At 39.1% G+C, this 25,342-nt stretch overlaps 1 protein-coding gene and 1 long non-coding RNA gene across 3 annotated transcripts in view; both read right to left on the reverse strand.

Annotated features, from left to right (window-relative positions):
* The window catches only part of ZEB1 (zinc finger E-box binding homeobox 1), a 122,281-nt gene that overhangs the window by 81,223 nt on the left and 15,716 nt on the right, over positions 1-25,342 (reverse strand). The gene's annotated exons all lie outside the window — the stretch shown is intronic.
* On the reverse strand, positions 9,023-11,891 carry LOC125321240. Its single transcript, XR_007201497.1, has 3 exons — positions 11,136-11,891; positions 10,678-10,979; positions 9,023-9,537 (listed from the first exon to the last, which is right to left on the reverse strand). It is a non-coding gene; the product is annotated as an uncharacterized LOC125321240 (long non-coding RNA).

Here is a 25,342-nt window from a genome sequence, read left to right on the forward strand (position 1 = left end):
TAATATAAGCTGAATTTAATTTAGAAGCATCCTCAGTTTTTAATAACACTACTTCTAGTTATGCCTCCAGTCTACAGCTGCTCACCATGAAGAACACTACTCTGAGTTACGTAGTACTCCACAAAACATCTGTAAATCCCCAGAGAAACTTACTCCAACTCAGGATTTACTCAAACTATGAGTTGTTTTGACTTCTCTTCTGAAACTGCTTTCATGGAGTTAGTCAACATGTTCTGATAATTTATGTTCTTGTTGTATCAGGCATCTCTAGTACTACAGTTGGATTTAATACTAGTAAAACTACCATTCAAATTCTAATTCTCTGTTTAATTTGGTAAATAACCTGGTTCAAGTACTTTAGGTGGCCTTTAAGTAGATAAAATAAACAAAGAATAGTCTTGGCAAAAGCCTAAAATAATTATAATCAATTTTCAAAATAGCTCTGCTTGAGGGATTGTTCTCAACAGCTCCAGTCCATCACAACCCTTAAAAAAATAGCAAAAAGTTTAATTTCCCCATCACTTTATAGCATGTTGAGTTGAACTTAACAGTACAATCACTGTATAGAGTCAGCATTTTCTCTACAGCCTGGGAAGATTTAACATCTCTTGCATATGTTTCCTCAGATTTAAGTTCTTACATGTCTTACAACTTTTCTCTAAACTTTCAATGATATCCATACACTGAGAAGCAATCAGGGTAGCCTATGAAACAGTTCATCAAACCCAAGTTTTACTTCTGGTCATGTTATTTGCCTAAAAGGAACCTGAAGTCAGAAATCTAAAAAGGCATCAGGAGCTAATTTCTGCTAAGAAGTTTCTAACAATTTCAAAGACTCTTGAAATAACATCATTGGGCCCATACTACTTAAAAAGGCCATCACAACTTTTGTTAACCCATGGAACAAGCTGTATATCCAAAATAGTGAGCTATTTATGATGACAATAACTTCAATGTGAAGAGACTCTAAAAACAAATGTAACCCCTTTGGGTCAATGAAGAGCTCTCTATATAATTCTAGGGAAAGTCTTTAAATTTGGCCTTAAATAGACACATGGAACTTCTTCAATCATGTACTCCACCAGCAAGAAGGTGGTGACTTGTCTTTGTTTACGAACAAAACAAACAAGGGATTCCACATTAACCTACAAAGTACTTAAAACGATTATATAAAAATGCCAAAAAATGCATGAAAAGCAGCAAGTAATATCCTAAACATCAGATGGGTGTGGTCTTGATAAATACAGAAAGCAGATTATCATTATTGTACAGAATTTCCCACAGTAACCTAATGCCTAACAGCCGTCTGCTGTAAGGGGCTGTATGTTGCTAACAAGATTCAGGGGCTGCAAATTACCTAAACTGGCTCTAAGTGAGAGAGTTATATTCAAAGGCACAGCGAGTGGGAGATGCTCTACATAAAGTATTAGTGAAATTTAAAAAAAACCCCCACAAACAAACAAATACCCACAAAAATGAAACCCCAAACAAAGTAAACAAGCCAAAACCAAACACATGTTCTTCATTCACCATCAAGCAACCTTAAAGCCAGTGCCTATTATTGATTCAGAAGAGGGAGATTGATTACCAGAGATAGACAACACCAAAAACTGAACACAACTACTCCATTTGAAGCTGAAGACAGCACAGGAGTAAGACAGTAGGAAAAAAATTAAGATGAGATTTAGTTTTCCTCCATAAAGTGGATGTATTCTTCCTCATTACGAATTTTTCAGGGTAGCAAGGAAGAGCAAGCATGTAATTTGTGGGAAAACAATCAATGTTTATTACAAGGACACAAACCAAACCTCCAAATCCTTCAAAGAGGACAGTTCCAGCAATGTTAAAAGCAGTCACCTGTTTCCCTTTATCAGCAAGGTCCTTACCCATATTTGCACATTAGTGCAGAAAGAAAATGAAAGGTAGAAAAATGACTAACAAAACAGTAGTGAGATTCAGTGTGGAAATACTGAAGTGGTTAGGTAGAAAAAGCCAGGTTTCCTCACAGCTCGCTTTGTTGAGCTCAACTTCTGCACCTGGTGAAGCTTCTTGAAGAGGAGGGCAATATGAGGCACACATTCATTTCTTCAACCACATCCAGGCAATTAAAGATAGGTTGGTTATGCTCACTTAAAAGAAATGTTTATTTTTCAATACCACATATCCTTCCATATTCTGAGACAGGATTATACAAGAAAAGAAATCCCCCTATCCTCCTCATGCTTTGACCATGCTTTCATGAAACTGGTATGTTTCATCCTTCAGCTTATCAGTTTTGATTGTTCAACATTAGATAAACCACAGATTATCATTTTTCACCACCAAAAACATAACTTCTACTTCTATCAGTGTAAGAGCAGAGGTAACTTAATTGAGGATTTTCTGAGATATGGCCACTGCTTTCACACATCTACACTCAAGGTGCAAAGGCTGTTCTGATTAACACATTTGGGAGAGCCACTGTAAACTTAAATTCAGGTATAAACAGCTGTCTAGTGAACTGAGAGGACTTCTGTTTTGGTAAAAGCCTAACAAGCAAAAAGTGTTACTCTCCATCATCAGGAGTCACTGAAGGAGCAGCAACCAACCCACGAACTTGAATTACTAGAGGGAACTCAGAGAAGCAGACAGATTAAAGCAATACCATCCCTTCCTAAACATACACACATAAATATTCCCATAAAACCTCACTGCTTGCAGGCCCTAATATTGAGACAGGTAACATAAAACCCCCTGAGGCTACAACTATTCAGTCCCAGAAGCACCTGATGGACACAGTAGTATATGAGGATCACCACCAAGAACTCTGGGAAAAAAATATAGTCTCATTTTATTCTGCCACAGAAGATGAAGCTCTTTAGTACATCTTGAACCAACTCTAGAGCCTAGAAAGGCTCAAATCAATTCTTGAGCCTAGAAACACTCAAATCTGCTTTAACAATTCAATCACTCTACGTGCTACAGATTTTACATCTTGTGCAATGAAAGACATAAACAGAAAGTGCATTACAACTATTTATTGAAAACATCTCTCTAATCCAAAGACTCAGTTAAACCATACTGCACGAGCAGCTTGCCTCCTGATCACTTAAAATGATTTACACCTTCCACAACCATGCAGAAGTTCTGACAGAAGCAATGCACCTGCACGCCTTTAATTCCTCCAGCAAAGCCCATTCAACACATATACATACACTAATGTGTCTTAAGAATGGGAATTCTCCGTACAGTGTATCCGTTCAATATATGTGCACATGATACCTCAGGTGAAAGAAAAAGCACTGTTCTAGTTTTCTAACTTGTCCTAGAAAGTACAGATCCCAGAATCCCAAATGCAATATATAAGTGAAGAACAAAAATTTCTATCAGATTATATTCTACAGAGAAACAGAAAAGTAGAAATAAACAAATAAAACCTCAACCAACAGCAAAAACCAAATAAAAACCACAAAAAAACCTTAACTCAAATTGTCTGAAGATGTTGTTCTCTGTCCACCAGACAAAAATTCCTAAGCTTCAATGAGCTTTTCGATAAATTCAGTAAGACGAAGATGCAGTTAATATGAAAAAAACCAAAAGTTTAGTTGATCCTGGATTCCCCATCCGTGACAACCTGTGAAACTTTAAAGAAGGCTATTTCTTTAAGAAATGGTTTAACAAGCTAACGTGTGAGAAAGTGGTTCTGAGCACATCCCATGTCCTTCAGGGGTATCACTATTCTGAAGTAAAAAAGTTTTCAGCAAGGAGTCAGTAGTCATCGATCCCATTAAAGATTTCTAACAATAAATGGAGAGAACAGTGGCAGCCAGAAAAGCATACCAAATACCCTCACAAATCTCTCTTTTATATAAAAGTCAGAAATACCCTGGGACTTTCTTCTTTGTTATAGTCAGAAAACACTCTCTAGTTCTTGTAAATCTGTAAATCAGTTTCTAGGTCTTAAGTGATAAAAACATATACTAAAGACCATAAATTGAAGGAAAAAGTCTCAACTTCCTCAAGGTCTGATGCTATCTTAATTTTACCTTGTTAGGGTGAGGATATCAGTCTTCAGAAGTTCAAACACAGTGAAGGCAAGGGAAAAAACCCACACTTTGTAAGTTTCTTACTATTCTTTCAGGGCAACCAAAATAACTGGCTAATTAGCAAAAATTACCTCCCTCTAATGATATTAAAACCGTCTCACAAATAGTTTCCTCCAGCACCCCTTGCTGGTTTTGTTCACAGTGATATAAAAAAGACACTACTCCCCAGGATACATGAAAAAGCCACAGTCTGGATTTGTAGGCCCTAGATCCTGTGTACTCTACTCTTAGACACAAGCTGAGGCCTTGCACTATTTCCTCAGAGAAAACAAAGGCTTCAACATGAAGTCTATCACAAGCTGAATACAGAAGGATTACAATAGTGAAGGGGTACAAATATCCCATACACTTAATTTTCCCATCATGATTTGTTTTACTATACAAGGATCTTCAGTGTAACGGAAAATACAGAAGTCCTTTGTGCAGAGGGCAAGTGTAGCTGAAATAGTGCCAAAAAGACTGACATGCTTTTTGCTCCATCTGCCTGCTAATAACCTAAGAAGCAATCAGCCAGCTGTCTCTGCTGTTGATCTCCAATATCCAGAAGTTCCCAAAAGACTCACAAAAGTCCCCAAACCGACACCCACAAGCAAAACCACAGCAAAGAAAATGTAAAGTCATTTTCCAGAATAGACTGGAAGACGGAGGAATCAAGAGGGAGATTGCAATAAACTCCAAGAAATTTTTTTTTTTGTTTGCTTAGCAAGGACGAGAGGGAAATCTACCACATGCTACAGCAAGTAACTGCCCCAGTAGTTAACTCACTGTTTGACTAACAGCGGCAGTACTCGTACAGTGAAGGAGATTCAGCATGACTATCAGGACATTAAGAAAACAATACATGCAAATCACTGTTTTAAGAAGCAATTATCTAATGGGCTTTTGGTAAGTGCTGCCGCTTTATCAGCAAACCCTAAACCAAACAAAAACAAATACACAGGGTTTGGGGAGGGGGGGGAGATGCCCGCAACAGAAACTCTACTGCCACCTTTCCCTTCTGCAATACAAGAGTGCATTAAATAGGATAAAGCCTAAACAGACATAAATGTAAAAGAGAGCATACAAATGTATTTATTGCCACCTCTATAACACAATATTAGTCTAGACTGTTTTCATCTGCATAAATGAAAGATATACTTAGCTACTCGAGGGCTCTTAAATCTGAAGAGGTACATATTGGTGTCCGACTCAAAGAATTTTTTACTTACCTTTTCAGAACTAAGAAGCACAAACTGTGACCCTTCAACATTTACTTAACAGTACTATTACACTTTGATCTCAAACCGATATACACACTTTGCTTTTAAATCCCCTAATCCCCACAAAATTTCACATAGTTCTATAATGGTATAATGATAGGTGGGGCTTTTTTGTAATAAAGCAGTAGAAGAGGGATCCCAGGTGCCTGATGTTAATGAAGCTGGAAATACATCTCAAAACTTGGGAGGGAAAAAAAAATACCAATTTTTTCCAACTTACACTCAGCTCTTGTCAGAAGAATATTTAAAAGTGAACACCAAGATATAACCTAATGTTTTCTTCATTCCCTCAGGTTCCTTATTTTTCAGCTGTAGTGGCTTCAGACTCTTTGCCGCCCATTTACTGGAAATGAGATTTCTTCTTGGCAATACGTGCCACACTTGCATGTTCCAACACACAGGGCAGCGCAGGCTTGCACACTCTACTCGTGATTAGAACTGACTCTCCAATGTTTCATACAGACTGATAGCTTGGGAAAGCCTCAGAAGAAGCTCTATTTTAAATTATATGTTCTAAACAGCCATTGAGACAGGGGAAAGAAGATACAAGACATCCTTGCCATTGATACTAAATAATTTGCAGGCATTCTTTAGGCAAAGGACTGCCCAAAAGGAAAGAACAACATTTTTGGATAAAGAAACTGAAGGTATATATTTTAATATTGCTCCTGAAGTGTTAATGCATGACTTGTAAAACTGATCAGTTTAAGAAACAAAAAGACTACATACAAGTTGAAAAAAAATTCCAAAGACACCAAAGCAAACAAAACTAAATGCTACCAACTGTGACTTCAAGTTTGGTAGTAGAAATTTGTTTACTTCTTGCTACAAATTACATTTCTTTATACCACCACATGTGATGAAAATCTCTCAATTAAAGAACAGGCTACCTCAACTAGCAGCCTGATTGAAAGTACTTTATACTTCTGCTCTTGCTCTCTTTTCTAAGTTCTGTTTAATTATAGGGCTGTTTTGGGGTTGGTTTTCTTTTGGTGTGTGTTCTTGGAGGCTTTTTTTTTTAGTGGGTGTTGTTGGAGTTTGGGGTTTTTTTTGGCAGAGGTGGTGTGTCAGGCATTGTATATGCTTCTGACCTGAAGTTTAGAATCATGGAACAGTTTGGGTTAGAAGAGACCTTTAAAGGTCAAACTTCCACATGTGCTGCTATTGCCATCCCTCCCATGGTAAAACATAATGAGGTGTTTTGCTGTGACTGGTTGTAGCTGAAAGAAAAAGCATGCATACAAGAAGAGAAAAAAACTGAAGTGTGTTGGTTTTATACTTCTGATTCAGAGGAAATTTTTTTAAGTGGACTGAAGTCTAACCGAAGGAGTTTAGCACTTGCTCAAGTTTACTTTTTGTTGTTTAAAGTCAAAACTCACAAGTTGCTTCAAGGAGGCATGGTGTGTTAATTAGTTTTAAACAGGTCATAAAAGAGTCATAGTTCACATACAAAGTAATTTAACCATTCACTAAAATCCTATTCAATAGGCAATGAAGCCTAACAAACTGCTTCTTCCAGAGGTCTAGCAAAGACAAGTTCCAAGCACTTCTGAAGTGAAAATATAAGCACCGACCTTTGTTAGCAAAACATATCTGACGTGGAACTCACAGCCAAACTGATTTCCCCACTTTGGCTGCACCCCCAGCAAACGGAGCATTAAAAATCATTGTTAGAAAACTTAAGTGAATTTTTCCACAATTTGCCCAACCATAAAATGTATTTTCAGTAGAAGGAGAAAGCCATCATCAACAGTTAACAATTACAAAACGTTACTGCCAAGCTGTGTGCATTAAGCCAATCTCAAATCCATAAAAGTAATCTAACATCTCTCTCCCCCAACAGAGGCGAAGCAAATAAATGGAAGATGAAGAGATGGGAGTACAGAAGGCACACAGGGAGAAACTCCCTTGAACATAATAGACACTTCTTGTATTTTTGAATCCTACAAATCCAGTGGCTTTAATATAGCTGACTATGACAAGTGTTAAATTTGTCTCCTTGCTAAAAATCTCATATTAATATTTTATTTTGTTACGTAATGCTTCCTTCACGCAAAGCTAAGTTCCAGAATCTTATACCTTTATGTAATACAGAACTTACAATCCCCATCCTCAGCCTTCCCCCATATTTCACATTAAATTAAGATGAAACTAGTGTACCTCATCCCTTATCCCACAGGACAGAGTCTGCCATAGCTCCTTTCATGCCTCTTTCCCTGTGCACTCTTTTCACTGCAGCACATCTCCCTGCTCTGGAAGACAACCCAAGGCCATTCCTGGCTGAATCTACTCCACATGCTGGGAAATTTTTCTACTTTTCTTCTTCACTCACAGTATGAGACAGAAGATAAGCAGTTGAGGAGAAGACCCAGTGGGAACGGTAGGGAATGAACTTAAAAAAAACCCAGTTGTTACACAGAAACATCTTAAGCCCAGGTAAGTGCACGGGAAATGGTTGTAAAATGCACACAATAATATTTTTGAGAACGTGGCTCCTTCTTACACTGCTTTTCTGGTCACCCCCTAATTAAGCCACCTCCTTTGTTGCTCTTTGACTAGCATGATGGCAAAAAAAGCTGTCAAAGGAACACTCGGACTTCAACAAAGCCTACAGCCTCTCAAGACAGTGTTTATTAACAGTTACATGAACACTTTAGAGTTTTTATGTAGTCATAATGCCTGGCATTATTTCTTCAATGCACCACAGAGACAGGAGGCCCTTACAAGAGACTTAAGAACATGAATCTGCTTGTCTTGAGACTGGCTTACTATTAGGTCAAAACAAATTACAGTACCCAAATATTAAACTGTGAGGTTTACAAGAGAAAAATATGAAACCAAGCTGTTCCAAGAAGTAGAAAACATCTTATTCCAAAGCTTTTAATTCTTGCCCAGGGTTGCTCTTTCACACTCAAGCTTTATAGTGTATCTTCAAACATGTTATGAGTCCCTATATTTGAATGGGTGTCTTTCCATTCTGCATTTGTCAGCTACTATTTCCCCAAAAAAAGCACTGCACCGACCACCTGTACTTGAAGTACAGGTTCTGATAATTTTTCCTGGGTTTTTTGTGCTCCTTTTATTAAAAAAACCCAAAATGTAGAACTGATTTTTCCCCCTTGAATTAATGCACAGCCATAAGACATGTTGTCTCTCCTGCAACTAGGCTGGTTCCCAGAAGCCTGAAGCTTCAGGCCTGGGACGTCTCAACTCCATGAACTCTGCTGTATTAGCTATGTCTGCCAGCTGCTCTTCTCTTTTCATATATAAAATAATCTTTAAGCAGCATATGGCCTTGACTATGTGTGTATGTTCTGGCAGGTTCAGGCTAAAAGGGTTACAGGCCATTTGTCAAGCTGTATCACATTTCCTCCACGCCCTTCCTCTCCTGAGTAACCCAATGCCGCTCACAGCCAGAGCTCGATGCCGAAGCACGGCCATGACCGAGGGAAGGCTATTACTTGAACTCAGCATAACACACTGGTGCCCATACAGTGAGTCACGGCTATTAAAATAAAGCACATGACACAGCAGAAGTTAAATTGATAAGGAATTAACAGTTAATCAGGCTTGAGGAGAAAAGCCTAGTTCTCCAAAATCACAAGAGGTTAAGCCTTCAGCTCTTGGTGAGACAACCAGTGGAGCCACCATGCACCAGGACAGAAGTGAGGTCATGCTACACCATCCTTCAGATTCACGGGTGAGGAAGCCCACATTCCATGGGCCTCAAGAATCGCATTCCACTCTGCAGCATGAGATGTGTAACTGAAGGGCTCTGCCAGTTCAACACAACCAGCCAAGTCATGACCTGCACCGCCTGCTTAGGAATAGGACAGATCCAATAACATTTACTGGCTTATCTTAGTATCTCCAAGTGTGTTACAGGAAAACCAGAGTTTGTCAATATAAACTTCTAAGTGACTCAGGGAACTTTTACTGCCATAGCTATATCAGTCAAGGCATGCTGGCCAACACCTCTGAAACCAATGCAATCGGGATAAGTTTCCAGTACACTACTGTCTTGCCTTTGGTGTCCTACTTTCCCTGAAGCGCCGTAGTGTTTTGGGATGAGGTATCCATGGATGGCTGGAACGTCAACTTCATTTCCATCGTCACAGCTTCATAGACAAGTTTTCTGTACTTCACAATTAAATCCTTTCACTGAGCCAAAGTCTTTCCATTCTAAATAGTGCCTTTAAAGAGAGTCAATTGCATATATCAGCAGACATCTCTTTTCTCATTCAAAACAAACAAAATTAAAGGTTTATATTAACAGAGAAGGTATGACAATCACAAGAGGCTTTTCCAAGGGAATCATTCTGTTTCACATAGGTCAATGAACAGGTAATTTACAAGACATGCTTCAGTATCAGGATAAGAATTTTCCCCACATCTTGGCCAGACACCTTCAAAGAAAAACAATAAATTACTTCTTTGTACATTTAATTATGGTTGAGAAAAGTCTACAAATAATTGATGCTTTCATACCAGGGAAAAGGCCATTAAGTTTCAGAACCTGAAATGCACAGGAATTGCCACACTACAGGAATGATCAAATTTAGAGGCATTAACAAGGTGGATTTCCTCATTCATAGAGGACTTACAGGAATGGTGACTAAAGTCATAACAATAGGTAGTACATAGTGCAAGAATATGCTGTAGATATCTGGTTCAATATCTGCTTGGGGAAATATGAAATAACTGGTTTCACAAAGCAACTTTGAACAGGTAGCTGTGTTTCTAAGCGTTTTGTCCAAATACAATGACAGCCCAATGCCTGAGAAACAGCATAAATCCTTTTTTGTAAACCTTCAGAACACCCCTATTTGAGGCACAGAGCATAAGAAAATAGAACTGGCATACAATGAGATGTATCAGGATGCAGCACCAGATTCAGGATTTTCAACTTACTCTACCAGCTCTGTCCTGAGTCCAAGTGACTACATAGCACTGCTTGGACAATGAAAATAGACCACAGTGTCTACCTTCCTGATCTTGCTGCAAGTTAGTTCTGAGATGCCCCAAAAGAGATGTTCCTCTCCTGACACAAGACCAAGCAGTTATCCGAAAATACTCTTGCTACTCTTGGAATTGCATACCCTTTTTTGAATGGGATAATAGCAGTAATAACAGCCATAAATTACAAAACTTGGCTTCCAAAGATATTTCTGTGCAGAAAGGCTGTCTGAATTGTTAAGTATACCATTAAAAGCATTTAGAGCACAACAGAAGAATCAACCACAGGAGTGCCCACTCAAGATAAGCCTAAGTATCATTCCTACAGCTCAAGAAGTTAAGAGCTCACCAGCTGAAGCACATATACCTTCACTTACCTGTGGTGCACTCTCTCCCTGTCCACTAACATTCATTGAAGTGGAGCAAGTTGGAGGAAGAGCTGAAGATATCTAGGAGGCCACCCACGTCTACATTTGTATTGTCTGAAAAACAGTCCTTCGGTGCTTCTTTCGTATGCTGAACAAGCATCCATACAAATACCACAGAAGTGCCAAAACATAACCAGATCAACTTCTCAGGATTGCAACTAGAACTCTGGTAGACTCTCTACTGAGATTATTCATGGCACAGCATCACAGAAGACAAATACTGATATTGCCTGTCTCACTCCAGGGTTAGGCTGAAAGGAAGGGATGAAGGCAACACATGTTTATGCAGTTAAATAACACAGGAGCATTGCAACATTTCAAGAAGTCTGGTCATTTTAAACAGAATTCATCAGCAAGATGCATTACAATCCCCAAATAACTACTAACTCAACCACGTAACAACTTACAGGTTTGGATAGGTGAAAGCACAGCAGCAAAGTTGTGTTCTCATCTTCAAAACATAAGTTGAGCTCTTCATTCACATCTCACCTCCATGGGAACAGCGGAAGCTGTTAACAATGTCTCCTGCCATACCTAATATATTTTATTGGCTGTGCTATTTATTAATGTAACAACAGCACATGGAACCTGGAATCGGAAACAGTGAAACAGTGAAACTAATACCAGTGAAATTTATTTCTAAATGTGAATACCTAGATTCTCAAACCTCAAAATAATGGACTCTGAACAGCTTCTTACAACCAGCTAAATGCCACACACCTCACCTTGAAATGAGTCTCAAAACAGACTGTCAGACATCTTTGCATTAGTTTGCTTTGTGGTTTGTTCCATCTATTCCAACCACATTTAAATGGGGGGGAAGGAGGGGCTGTTGGGTTTTGTTTGGTTTTGGAGCTCAAAGCTATAGAAATACTCTTTATGGGACTTTTCTCAAACTCCTACACATTGGGACAAAAACTGCATTTCTTCCATGCTTCTCATGCTGGTGACACAGAGAGCTGGATCTATAGTAGTGCTAACTGTTTTAGGAAAGGAAAATCTCATGGAAATAAATTTTTTGTCTCTTTTTTTCTTTTCTCTTAACAATCTGTAACTTTCCAAACCATGCCTGACAGCCGCCTGCTTTCTACACTGGAAATCTGTTACAGTCCATGGTATCAAAAACATTGATAAGCATTTAAAAGAAATTCCTTCTGGGTCCCTTTCAGAAGTTACTCCTCGGGGAACTCTTTGAAACTACCTAAAAAACTGCTGGACTCATTTACAGCTGCTTCACTTGACTAAGCAGCTCTACTAAAGTAAGTGCAAACCATACAGGTTTGAAATGGTCCATTACCATATAACTGCTGCTTTGGTGGTTCAAAACAACCACTGGAAAATGGTGATCGGCTGTCCAGATTCCAGCAGACATCATAGTAGGTGTCTTTCTTTACAAAAAATTGGTTGATATACCTCAAAGGAAATCACTGACAGGTATGATAGCATTGTTAGGAGTTAATTCAGTCACAGGACAAGAGATGCCTTTCGGTACCCAAGACTGTTACTTAAACTTTTATGTTGATGGCACAGTGGCAGGAACTTCCTGCTGTTACTCGGCAGCAAAAAAACTACTGTAATGTTGAAGCTGTAAGCAACAGGTTTGCTTTATACATTAAAAGAAACATTTTTCTAACCTGTTCAAACTAATGAGATGGTACTCAACTAGTTAAAAGACATTCTCATTACAAAAAAAAATAATTACTTAATACAGATGCCCCTGTCCCTAGTCCTTTACACACAAATACTATACAACTCTACACAGTCATTACAGGACTGCTCCAGGTCATTACTGACCTTACCAAAAACATTACAAGTTTAACTTCAGAATGCCATCCTAAAAGAAATCCAAGGCTGAGTTTCATGTTTGTGTAATTGTTATAGTCATCACATCTAGCAATTTATACATATCTTCTACACTTGCACAGTTAGCAGAAGCTTTGTTCCTACTTCACCAGAAATTAGGTTCAGAGCACTGCTAGAGCTAAACCTAAACACTCCAGTTAGGCTGGGGGCGGGGGGGGGGAGGGCAGGGACAAGGGGAAACAAAGGGAAAAAAACCTCACACAGGTCCAAAAGCAGAAAGGTCCACTTGGGCCCCAAACCCAAGAAGCATCCATCTTTTATTATTTTTGCAATATAAACAAAGAAACTGTGAAAAAGCATAGGGGGAATGCAAAAACTAGAAGGAAAAAAAAAAGACAAAGACACAAAGAACTAGTAAATTGACTCAGAAGAATGTTTGGGATTAAACAGATGCAGCCTGTCTAAACTTGAGTTGAGTTCTTCTAGCATAGATGATGTATTTTTATACCTGTATGTGATCAATATCTCAGTGCTGTAGTTATACCAACAGAGACTGTTGGCCTTGTTTCAGTTCAACTACTGTTACACGCTACTGCAACAAGAATACACCAGAACAATCACATCCTTCAAAAGAAGAAATAACTCTAAACAGCTTACAAAACCCAAAACAATTTCCTGCCATGTATGTCCTTACACTTGGAACAGAACAAATACATTTAAATCCCTACAATACCCAGAATCTGAAGATATTTTTGGTTTATACTGTTGAAAGAATAATTTTTTAGCTGAGAACACCACCTTCCCAAAACTAAAAAAAATTTTAAAATTAAAGTAGCATACACTTCCTGTAGAGATTCCAACTTGAGCAAGATGCAGTTGTGGAAAGCCTATGATGCATGTTGCTTGCACTAGACTAGACTAAGTAAATCTGTTTCTTTTCAAGAATTTTTGAAAGAACCAGATTATCTGAATCATAGTAACGATGTTGCTTGCAGCAAAGTAATTCATAGAGGTTGATTGACATTGTAACTCTTCTCTGACTTCTGCAAAGAGCTACATTCTACACTGAACAGAATTGCACTGCAGATGGATATTCCTCCCTGGGTAACTCTTCCACGCTAAAAACCTCCAAGGAGGATGCTATTAAGTAAAGTTGTGAAATATTTCTTGTTCCTATCCAGTAAAACAGATGCTGGTTGATCCATGGGGTGCAATCTCCCAGAGTTTACCAAGCAGAGTCCTCCAGACAACTCCCGCACCACAAAGAAAGCAGACAGGCTCCTGGGGCTGCCAGCATTTCAAAGCTGATCCTGGCCAACACCAGTCCATTTGACAGCTGTGCAGTTAAGGGCCATGTTGGGCTGTGTTTCCAGAAGGCCAGGCACCTTAGATATGCTGAAACACAGGGTAGATAACCAAAGAGCACACGCATTCAGCAGAAAACCGCCTCAGAGAAAAAGCAAACATTGATCTGCAGCACTGTAGGTAGGTTACAACCATAGTGGCTTTCAACTGCACTAGCAAGAGCAGAATGGGAAAAAGATGACTATTTCACATCATCATCATCATCACTCTGCAAAATAGCTAGCAATTAGAGTTGCAGTGATGCTGATGACCAGCATAGTTCCTTTCTCCTTACTGATCCATTTGAAACATCACAACTACTTCTCTTCCCTTCTGGAAGACAAATCAAAAATATTAGATATGCACTGTGCCATAAAAAATGCAGTTACAGCCTTTCCAATGGTAACATCAGAGATTTAAGGTGCATCAGCATATGAGCAAGGATCAAAACAGTCACCTCTGTCAAGTTATTCCACTCAATAAACAGCAGAAAGGATCACTGACAGCATCAGCAATGTGTTTTCCCCTTCCACCCCAGTCAACAGCATCTCCTGTTTAAAGCTGGCTTTAAAAAAATGCTCAAACATCTTGAGAGGTAAACAATAAAATAAATCTTGTAACAGAAGGATGTTAACAGTACACTCACCCCTTGCTAAGTTTTTAGAAGCCAACAGCAGCCAATACATTGTACAGTAACTGTTTCTTCCCAATACAACAATCTAGTTGAAAAAAATTTGGTTATCAGGTGTACGTCAAGAGCATCTCCAGCTTATTGTGGGCAGCTGCTGCACATGTGACCAAGAAAGAGAACCTAGCATCACCCAGCCCCCAGACAAAGTATGGCCGGGCACTCATTATTAAAAAACTCAGAAGTTTGATATCTGAACATATAAGTAATGCAAATAATCTACAGTTCTACCTGAGATCAAGTCTTACTTGCTGTTCTTGTGTTATAACCCCAAGAACATCCTTCTTCAACTGTTTAGATTACACGCAAAACTCAATAGTGGAGGTGATGTAAGAATCAGCTATTAATTAACTTCCCAATTTACCTGTTGGGGGAAATAACCCCTAAGAGCTCTGCTATCTGCAGAAAGCTCTCACCAATATACCAATGCTGCCCAACAACTATTCCACTGCAATGTACTTTTGCCATGGGAGAGGGATGCAGGCGTATCCATTTTAAACAAAGTGTAGAAGACATACAGTCAAATTATCACATAAAAGAATATTTGTGAAAAAGGCTGCATATATTCTCCAAACTTAGAGATGCGTTGCATGCATGTAATCTTAACCAAACTGCATCTGAGTAATTTTTTCTCAACTTTTCTTAAGCTACCGGTAATTTGGGAACATTTCTCAGAATACAAATACTGAAGTCTTATATCTAGACTGTAATTCATTTCCAAATGTGCAAAGAATTGTGTGTCCCCCCCATCCCTGGGTTAAAAACAGATACCAGCATGATGATCTAGTCTGTCACCTTGAGTAGCACAGAACACAAGTTTCAGCCACCAGCTCAAGAAGTCCATGATTTCTGGTTAACCCAGAAACTACTATTTAAAAAGGCTTATTAAGCCCATTTAAGAAATTCATTTATGGTCATCACAAACTAATGTTTGGTAAACTCCCCAAATTTAACTGTCTTTAAGATGTGGCATGTAGAAGTAGAAGCTATGCTAGTATAGCTACTGATGAGCAATAGACATCTACCTTTACCTGCTAAAACTACCCAACTTCAGCTTTCACATCTTCCTCTGAGCTATGAGACTTACCACAATATTTCTTACTCTTCCTTCAGGTAAACTCAAAGTATGCTTCCTTATTCTCAGCACTAACAGTTTTGCTGAAATTTTGATATAAATTTAGTGGTTTGCTTTGGGTTTTTTTTGTTTTTTTTTTTTTTGGTTGTGGTGGTTTTGGTTGGGGTTGTTCATATTTGTTTGTCAGTTTGGTTTGTGTTTTAATACAAACACAGACAATCTTTCCTGTAGATCAGGCTGGCAACAATTCTGGAGAGCTGGTACAAGAAGTGGGCATGATATTCTAGCTCTGGTCTTCACTAGTGACATACACAACTGCAACTCTCCTGCCAACAAGGAGCCATCTCAGAGTCCTGGAAGCTCACAATCAGCTGACACCACGAACCTCAGTGTCTTTCAGGACCATCCTTTCTAAGGTATGCACACATTAGCAGCAGTGAGCAACTACAGTCTGAAAGACTTTCTAGGGTTTTCAGTAATTACATTCTAGCTGAAGCTATTCAAGACTGAAATCCCCAAAAGGTCAATATGAAAAGTTAGTGAGTGAACATTCCTTCTGAGTAGATAATCTCACTTACTGCCACATATAGGACAAATTATTTTCAGATCACCAGTTTCTTTCATAATACTTTTCATAAGTTTCACTCTCAAACACATGGATTTGAATTCTTCAAAAGGATATTCAAAACAGCTAAAAATATGTTAAGGTTTTTTTAAAAAAGCATTTCCTAAAGACTTCTTAAAATTTACACTAACATGAAAGGATCGGAAGAAGGCACTGCATAGGTAATTTTCACTCAAATATCACATTTCCAGATCATTGAAGGAATGTGGTGACTTTTAATAGAGCTTCTTGTATAACTTCAAGAGATTTTGATTTCTACAGAAATAGATTAATATACTGCATATTCGATGAAATTAAATTAGTTCTTTTCAATGAGAATTTGGAAAAATTAATGTAAAACTTCTAATACAGTTACACATACATACTTATCTCCTCTGCAATTTTTAATAGGAATTTTTAGCTCTCAAGTAAAAGCCATGACACAAATAAACCCCAAATACAAACTGATGTTTCAAAGCAGACAGATACTACACTGATACAGTTATGAGAGAGAAGAAAAGGAAGAAAAGATACTTGTCAGGCTGCCTGTATTTATATCTGCAGAACAAGACACTGCAGAAAAAAAATCAGCATGAAGTTTGAGACAGTGATACCATCCCCTCTTAATCTCCTCCTGAGAAGTCTATACCTGTAGGGATGGTTCAAACAATCCCATCACTTTATCTCAGAATCTGAGATTTTTAGAAGAGACAGTTACAGGCTGAATTCCTAGAGGATGCCTACTCTGCATTCCACCAGTCCCCTAGTTTATTACAACAGAGAAGACCTACTCCTGTTCTAACATAAATCTATCAATTTCCATAAATGAAGTCAAAAGTACTGTAAAACAACACTGTACAGCATGAACATTAAAAGATGGAACAATTTCAGCTAAAACTTTATACAGTGTGGGAGATTTAACTAAAAGTATCTATTTGTTTAAACACCATTCTTCAGTTTGTGTCTGTGCTGCCCCCCCCCAGCCACTTCACTCTGTTAAGTATTGAATGCATCCTGTGGTTAGTGTGCACTCTGAACACTGAGGACCTTGCAAAATCCAACCTGTCTGCATACCCAGAGAGGTGCACTCTGGCTACGAAGAAACCTTTAGAAAGCAACTAGGACTATAACAGGAAGAAGAAGAAGGGAGTAAGAAAAGACATTTTTATGTCTAAGTTGCTCAGCTACACAATTGATTCTTCCTTGATCTGAAACAACCAGCAATTACTCTAATCACATTGAACTCAAGGCCCTGAAAATTTCACTGCTATTAAAAAAAAAAAAAAAAGTCCTAAGTCCTTCATAGATTCATCTCAATTCAAAGCTTAAAAGCAGCTTTTCCCATTATTAAACCTCCCCACTCCAACGCCTCAGTCTCATTTATGATCATCATTTCAGTACAAAAAGCACTATTTAAGTAATCAACAGAAAATAACATTATAAGTTAAAAGCTAGTTGTGACCATCTGTGATAGCACATGCAACTGAGCAAGAGAAAACAGCACAACTTCACTACTGTTTCCTCACAACACTTTGACATAGCATACAGATTGCAAAAAGCTCATTCCTTTCCCAGCAGGAGACACAAGAAACCTGACTTGAGTCAGATGGGTTGAGCTACAGCTCAACACCAAGATGTTCTGAAGGGAAGCACATGGGGCAGCGGGAGGGCAGATAGCATGTTTCCCAGCTGAACTAAGACACCAGTCTAGGAGTCCCAGAGAACTGAAGATTAAATTGTTAGAGAAAGCTCTAGACAGGTACCATCTTCAAGATGTAGCTTTTAGCACTCAGGAACTTCAACCACTATTGTTATTTTCAAAAGAAAGTAATAGAGGTGAGAACTCACTAAGGGGGCGAAAGAGCATGAAACAGTTTTTCAACTGGTAAAGGTAAAAACAGCGTTGAGACGCAGCTCACAGATACTAAAACCTAGATTCAGGCATTTTTGCATCAATTAGCTGCTTAAGTTCCCGCTATAATCAATGGTATATTCTGTTCATCCTAAAGCAGATACCTATGTTCAGTCAGCTGAACACTTCTTCAGGTCCACTGAGTAGGTCTCTGCAGACTATAATGAGAGCACAGGCAATGAGCTCACACCCTGGCATCTAAATTTAGGTGCCCAAGACTGTGAGCCAACTCTACAATTTATACAACCAAAGTACATAGGCATGCTGATAGACCAAACGTACACATGCTGTAAGCAACTGCTGGGACAACAGTCCTTTAAAAAAACCTTTTCTGAGAAAGGACTTAGGGGAAAATACAAGTCAATAAGAAAGCCTGCTAACAGAACAAGCTGAATTCCTGAACTATGTTCCATACAAGTTTGTCTGCATGAAAAGGAAATACTTTTGAGATATACATAAGGAGGGAGAGACTCTGCCCTACAAAAGTTGTCTTCAAAAATAGCAACACATCTGAATGACTTCCAGCACACAACTGCTCAGGGAAAACACCCCTCATTCATGAACTGTGTGAGGGCTGACATAGATTTATCTTTTTATCATAGTTTTGTCACATTTTCCCCAGTTGCCACATGGACACAGGCAGCACTGGACTTACAAACTAGAAAATTAAATAAATAAAGGTCGAGTGAAAGAAAATAATGTATTCTAAACAAAACAAAAACAAACCAAAAAAAAAAAAAAAAAACACACACCAAAAAACTCCTACAACACAGAAGCTGGAATTTGAGTTAGGGCATGCTCAGACACTGCAGTAAGACAACAAAGCACCACTTCCCTGAATTGCCGTAAATTGACCACTTGTTCTTAATCTGTCCCAATTGTGAGATAACAGATCCACTTGTTGACAGAGCCACAGATTGCATCAATTGGTTGCCCATAGAATAACACTGGGACCACTTGTTTGGCAATTATGCAGGCTAACATCCCTCTCTCTCTCAGTCCCTCAGTATCACAGTCAGAGGAAAGGACAGAAGAGTGAAAGCAGCTAAAGCACAGGCTACATTCTTAACCCTTGAGATGCCAACAGTTGGCCTACTGGGGTGTTCACCTACACCCGGCTTTCTTGGTGAGTAGGATTCTCCAGGGTAAAGTGTGAGTGACACCCCTATCTACAATTCATTAATTCTTTTTCTCCTTTGGGCTTGCCTGCCGCCTTGACCAGGGCTGATTTTCAGACAAGAATCAAGATATAAAAGCATAGATTCAAGCAGCAGTTACAGGAAGACTTGAGCAAAATATTGCTGTAAATAACATGACAGTGATCCTGCATTATACTGCCATCTTGAAGTCTGACAAAAGCTGTTTGTTCCTCACCTTTACTTTTTCAACATGACCACCAGACCTAATGCTTTCCCTAAATCTTTACTTGATAGAACATTATTTCTTTCATCTAACACTTTGTCAAGTAATCCCAAGTAGCAGCCTCTCTTGTTATTTTGCCCGAGGACCTAAATTCATAATTATTTGGATTGCCCTGTATCCTCTCTTAGCTACTAGGAGAGGACTGGCTTCAAGAAACAAATCATACCAACCAACCAATAAAAATCCTGGAGAACAATTCCACAATACTACCCGTGTAGAGCTGTTGGCTTGCTTCAGTCTTTAGTAGCTGCTACTTAAATAGGATCAGAGTCATTTTTAAATGAACAGGTGAGGTGACTTTTGATTTTCCTTTTGGGATGAGACATTCTACAACATAACCAAATGACAGTAGTTAACTAAAGCTCAATGAAAAAACAAAAGCCTTGGGGCTGTCAGTAGCCAGACACTTGAGAGGGCTCAAGTGTTCCCAGACAGAGAGAAACCTGGGGACAAACCCACCAGCTTCCATTTTGATAAAAGGCCATTCACATGTTCAACAAACACTGTTTAAAAGCTCAAAATTAGAGCAGGGAGCTAGAACACAGATTTCAGTCCAGTTTGAAGGAATGCTTTATGCCACTGGGCTCCAGGCATCAGAAGGAAGACTCTCTAACAAGAAGACTCTACAGTATGGCAAGTTGCAGGGGCAGATGAGCTGAAGGACCCCCACATGGCAGGCTTCTGCTCAGCTATTCTGCCAGGAACAGTGGCTTTGAATACACTTCTGTCTGTGCCTTTATGGTCTAAAATATTCAAAATTAGACAGCCTTTAAGGCACATTAGAGTTCATTTATTCCCCCAGGCACTTGGGACAGTAAGAGAAATGTAAAATCCAACAAGTTTACACTCCTGAATTGTCAGCTGTTGGTATTACTGAAGTATATAGCTGTCTCCTTGAACTAAACTGCATTTGAGAGCAGCTGTGAAATCAGATCAGCTCCGCAACTAGGTACAAAACAGCGGGTTTGTTTCCTCCGGCATTGCTTCTCCGGTTCAGCCTTTTCACTTCACAGCTGGTAGAGATGCTCTCCAAATCCCACCCTCACACCACTAGAAACCAAAAGAACCCTAAGAGAACATATCAGGCTTGGAAACAAATAGAGAAGCTGTGGTAGCATTAGTTACTAGAAAACCTCCCTAAACATTTCAAGTTTGAAAGAGTTTTGAAACAGAGAACATAAAGAAAATAGAAACTCTTACACAGCATGTAGTTTCATAGCCTGACAGAAGAGGAGGGAGGCAGAAATAAAAGAAAAGCTGTCATTACATAACAGTGTAAGTAGCATTTTAAGAACAGAAGGTTTGATTTACCAATTAAAAAACTTGAAACTGAAAAAATGAACATTTGACTGTTGCCTTTTCATTCTGATTAATACAACCAAAGAATTTTCTGGTATTATTTACAAGTACCCAAGATTAGTAGATGAGAGCTCATAAACAGCTCTGAAAAACACATATCAGTTTCACTCAACTACAGTGGAACTGTTCAGAGTTTTGCTATACAGAGGAACAATAAGCATTGTGACATATTTTATGACATATTCTAGACATAACTTACTAGTTTACAGCCTGCAAGAGGGAGTTTTAAGATGCAAGTTCTTGCTGTCATTAATATTATACAATTGAACTAAGCATGCCACAAAGAACACTACAGGCAGATTTGTCAGCTCCTAAATGCAGGCTAGTGACACTCAGGTATGTAAGTGCAATATCCAAACCACGTCAGGTTGTGATAGGAAGGGAGAGGGTACAGACTCTGGGCAGGATCCAAGCAAAAAAGCACACCATGCTGCTCAGCCTGAGTTTCTGAGCAAAATTGCACTGGTAGTGTCAAACAAAGGCACTAAACATATTCCTTAAAGCAGTAAGAGATGATGAAATACCTCTTCTGCCCTCCTGCCAGTGGCTACTGCCTCCATAGCCCAAGACAGCTAACAGAGGTATAGGTCCAGGCCTCCACTACTTTTATAAATGACTCTGCTGGGCTGAAGCCTTTTAGTTCCAGCTTGTGTGCAGGGCTGTGACCTGTGCAGCTGAGTACTCCTTCTGTTGCTTCTGGGAGGAAACCAGGAGCCAGCTCTGGGTATTCATGTCCAGTGAGAGCATGAGGCAGCTGCCTGGGTCAGGCAAGAGAAGAAGAGCCCTGCTCTCCCCAGAGCACTCATTCTCCTCTCTTCCAAGACAGACTGAAATAACACAACTCTCCTTTAAAAAAAAACCCCAAACCCCCAAAACATCCAGCTCAAGTGTCATTCTTTGTGCAAAAATGTTTTAAATTTGGAAATTGGGTACTGAGTGAAGCATATTTGTTTTCAAGCAGAATGAACAGGTTTTTAAGAACTTATTCTCTAAGCTATGAAAACAGAAAGTAATCAAATACATAGAAGTAGTAGAAGGGAACTGCTGAGGACATCGAACTTCAGAGTTTAGTTTAAAATCTAAAGAAGTACACTCATGATTTCACAATTACTCTTAATAGGTTAGTTATATATATATATATAAAGACATCTCCTTGATGTTTAATGGGCTTTAAATCTCTGAAGTTAATGAGGGTGAATTATTTCTCAGTTTGGAAGCCTTTAAAAAGCAAGCAAACATACTCTATCCTTAAAAATAAACTTTTCAAAATTTAATTAAAAAGTCAACAGAAAAACACCCAAACGCAAACAAGTGCAAGTGTTAAGGTGGAAAACACTGGCCAAAGCATCAGACTGGGAAGCGCTCACCCCATGAGGTGCACAGGGTTCAGACACACATTAAGTTGTTTCAGGGAAAGCCTCAGAAGATGCAGGGTAAATCTACACAAGCTGAAAACCCACAAGTCAGAGAGAAATTTCCCATAAGCCTCATGTGAAAGGCTGCCTCCTTATCCTCCAGTCTTTGAATAGTGCTTTTCTTCTGAAACAAAGTGTATGAGGTACAGCGAACAAACTGTAAAGGTAACTAGGCCTTTTGTCATATAGTTCCTCCACCCACTTGTACTTTACTGCACAATAGCTCGTTTACAGATTCAGACCACTCCAGCTCCACACAGAAACAATCCTGCATTGTGAAGTGATTCCACCAGAGGAGTAAAATCTAAAAATACTGCAAAAAGTCTATAACAATCATTTCGTAGAACTCTACGGTTCTTCCCTTAGACACAAAGGCTTTCCCAATTTGAATGAGTAATAACAGACTTAGTCACTCCTTATTTGAGTGTGACTAATAGCCTGCAAAAGCAAAAATACCTATGTACCATATAAAGCTATTTATCTCTTAAAATAAAAAAAAATTATTCGTACTGAAGCAAAAGTAGTTGTAATATGAAAACCCATGCTACCTCCTCTCCCATGTCCACTGGGGAAAACAAAGCACTATGTAGCACAGATCCATTCCTGCATGTGCTACCCAGGACAAGCTATACATGTTTATTTACACCAGTGGGTAGGTGCAGCAGCTACAAAATAGTGATGGGTAGAAAAACTAGCAAAGCACATGAATCGACTCGCAATCTGCATAGTCAGCCACACATTAACACAAGTAAATCATGGGAGACCAGTTAGGCTGTTGGGAAAGTCTGGAAGAAAAGACGGATAGCCTACCTATACTCTACTTGCACTTTCACCTCATAGAGAATAGTAACTCCATCCCCCACAAGCTGCTATAATAGAATAAAGATAAACGCAGGGATTATGCCAAGTTGACCCCAGGCTTTGTTCTTTCCCTCCAAGCACAGTCAGTGAAAAGGTCTAAACACACATCTGATTTGACAAGCATTCAGATTCACAAAGAACGTGGTGAAAGTGAAATCATACTCAGGGCATTCATGGGTCCCTATGTCAAAGGTCATTCAGCAGTTTTTCAGCTGCTGCTTGCTAGGATTTGAAATGAACTAGTTTAAACCCCCATTGCCACAAACACTGACATACAGTTTATGCCAGCCAAATATATGTCATAGCATGTTTAGCAAAATTTAGCTCAGAGATAATATAATTTTTGCACAAACATTTAATCCTCACAACTGGCATTATCTCATCTAGAAAAGATAGATAATTTTCCTTTTTATCCAGATTCATGTCAACTCACATAACTCCTCTGCAGAACATTGAATTATTATTAGAAAGAAGTCTGACCAAACCATTTATATGCTTCTCTCTTTACATAAAAAAAACAAACCCATAGGTTTTTCTACCTAACTGGAGGTTAATTAGTTCATTCAAACCAGAATAAAAGTCACATTTAAATCACTTAGCTAAACCAAAGAGCTCAAAAAGCTTTATCAAATAACTTATCATTGATTTTCTTAGTTTTCTCAAGTATTATTTGAGTCTTCCAGCTGCTATTCACGATATTTAAAGAAGGCGCACAAGAAACTAACTTGAAACAGTAGCAGGCTAGGAAGCTTCAGGGCAACTAAAAGTGGGGGAGCAGCAACTGAAAACCTGCTGAGAAATAACAACAGCGAACGAAAACAAATGTATTCTTCCAAAGCCTTTGTGAAGCTCGCCCTCAGCTCCGGGCAGCACAGTGGCAAGCCCAGCTGTCGATGCAGCAAGCTGCAAGACTGTCACTCCAAAACAGGTCACAGTTCAGCAAGCAAGTTGTTATTTGCTTTTACTGCCGACAAAGAGGTCTACAGCCTAAAAGGCAGCATTTCTGAGGCAGTGTTTTCCTAGGAACAACTCTATGTCTTTACATCTTACATATAACATTTTGCCATTGGTAGACATCAGTAGACATCTGAGCTAGAGAAAATCTCAAACCTCACTTTATTACAGGAGATGGTTTCACATAAGGATGCTAGCTCACTGTAGCTGGCAATCAGACATGTTTCTGTCACTTTGTCAGCAACCCAGACTTCCCCAAAGCTGAAGAATAAGGCACCAACATCTCCTACTACTACCACCACCTCTAGTTCCTACACCAAAGCACTGGGAGTGCATCTGCCAAAAAGCAGCCTCTATTCCTTACAGTTTCCACCAAAGGCACACAATTTGGTAACAGCAGACATGGGACTGCTCCACTGACTGCTCAAGGCAGCAGCAAAGCAAGAGGGCCGTGTTTAGTGGGACACACACCATTAACTGACAGGAGTTAGTTACATTACATGCTCTCACCTCAAACACTAGGGCACCAATTTAAGTAACCTTTGGGCAGGAGACAGTCTTTATTCTTTTGACAAATGGGAAAAAAAAACCACCTCTCAAGGAAGCACAAAATACACTTTTTCCTTCTGGCTAAGGAAATAGGACCCCTGAATCGTGCAGATGCTCAGGATGACTTCTTCATCTGCACCTTTCCCACATGAATAACTAAGAATCCATTTTAAGTAGAAGATTGACATGATCTCAAAGACTGAATATTTTGTTCCAGAGCACTCAAGCCTGAATGGAAACAACCCACATGTAGGCTTTCCATGAGTGTCCCGCCTGCAGAAATGAAGAAAAACAACAAAAATAAGGACACACTTCTACAGGGTTTGAGACAGGAGAGATGACTAAAAAACCCTTATTCTTTTCTCACGTGAGGATGACAACACAAGCATCGCAAGGCAATGCAGGCCTCACTTCTCTCCAAATCCCTTCTGTCCCCTGCTGTGAACAAAGCACATTGCTTTCCTAATGCCTGGCAGGTTGTGTTCAAGATAGTACAGAAATCCCTCCTATTCTATCATGCTGTGTAAGCAAACAGATTTGTCATGTTGGTGCAGTTGCTTACTAGTTTTAGAATATTCTGAGATTTGTAAACGGTTGTGGTGGCTACCAGACAGCTTGGGAATCTGCG

Source organism: Corvus hawaiiensis, chromosome 1, assembly GCF_020740725.1.
Source record: "Corvus hawaiiensis isolate bCorHaw1 chromosome 1, bCorHaw1.pri.cur, whole genome shotgun sequence".
In the NCBI taxonomy this organism is placed as follows: Eukaryota; Metazoa; Chordata; class Aves; order Passeriformes; family Corvidae; genus Corvus; species Corvus hawaiiensis.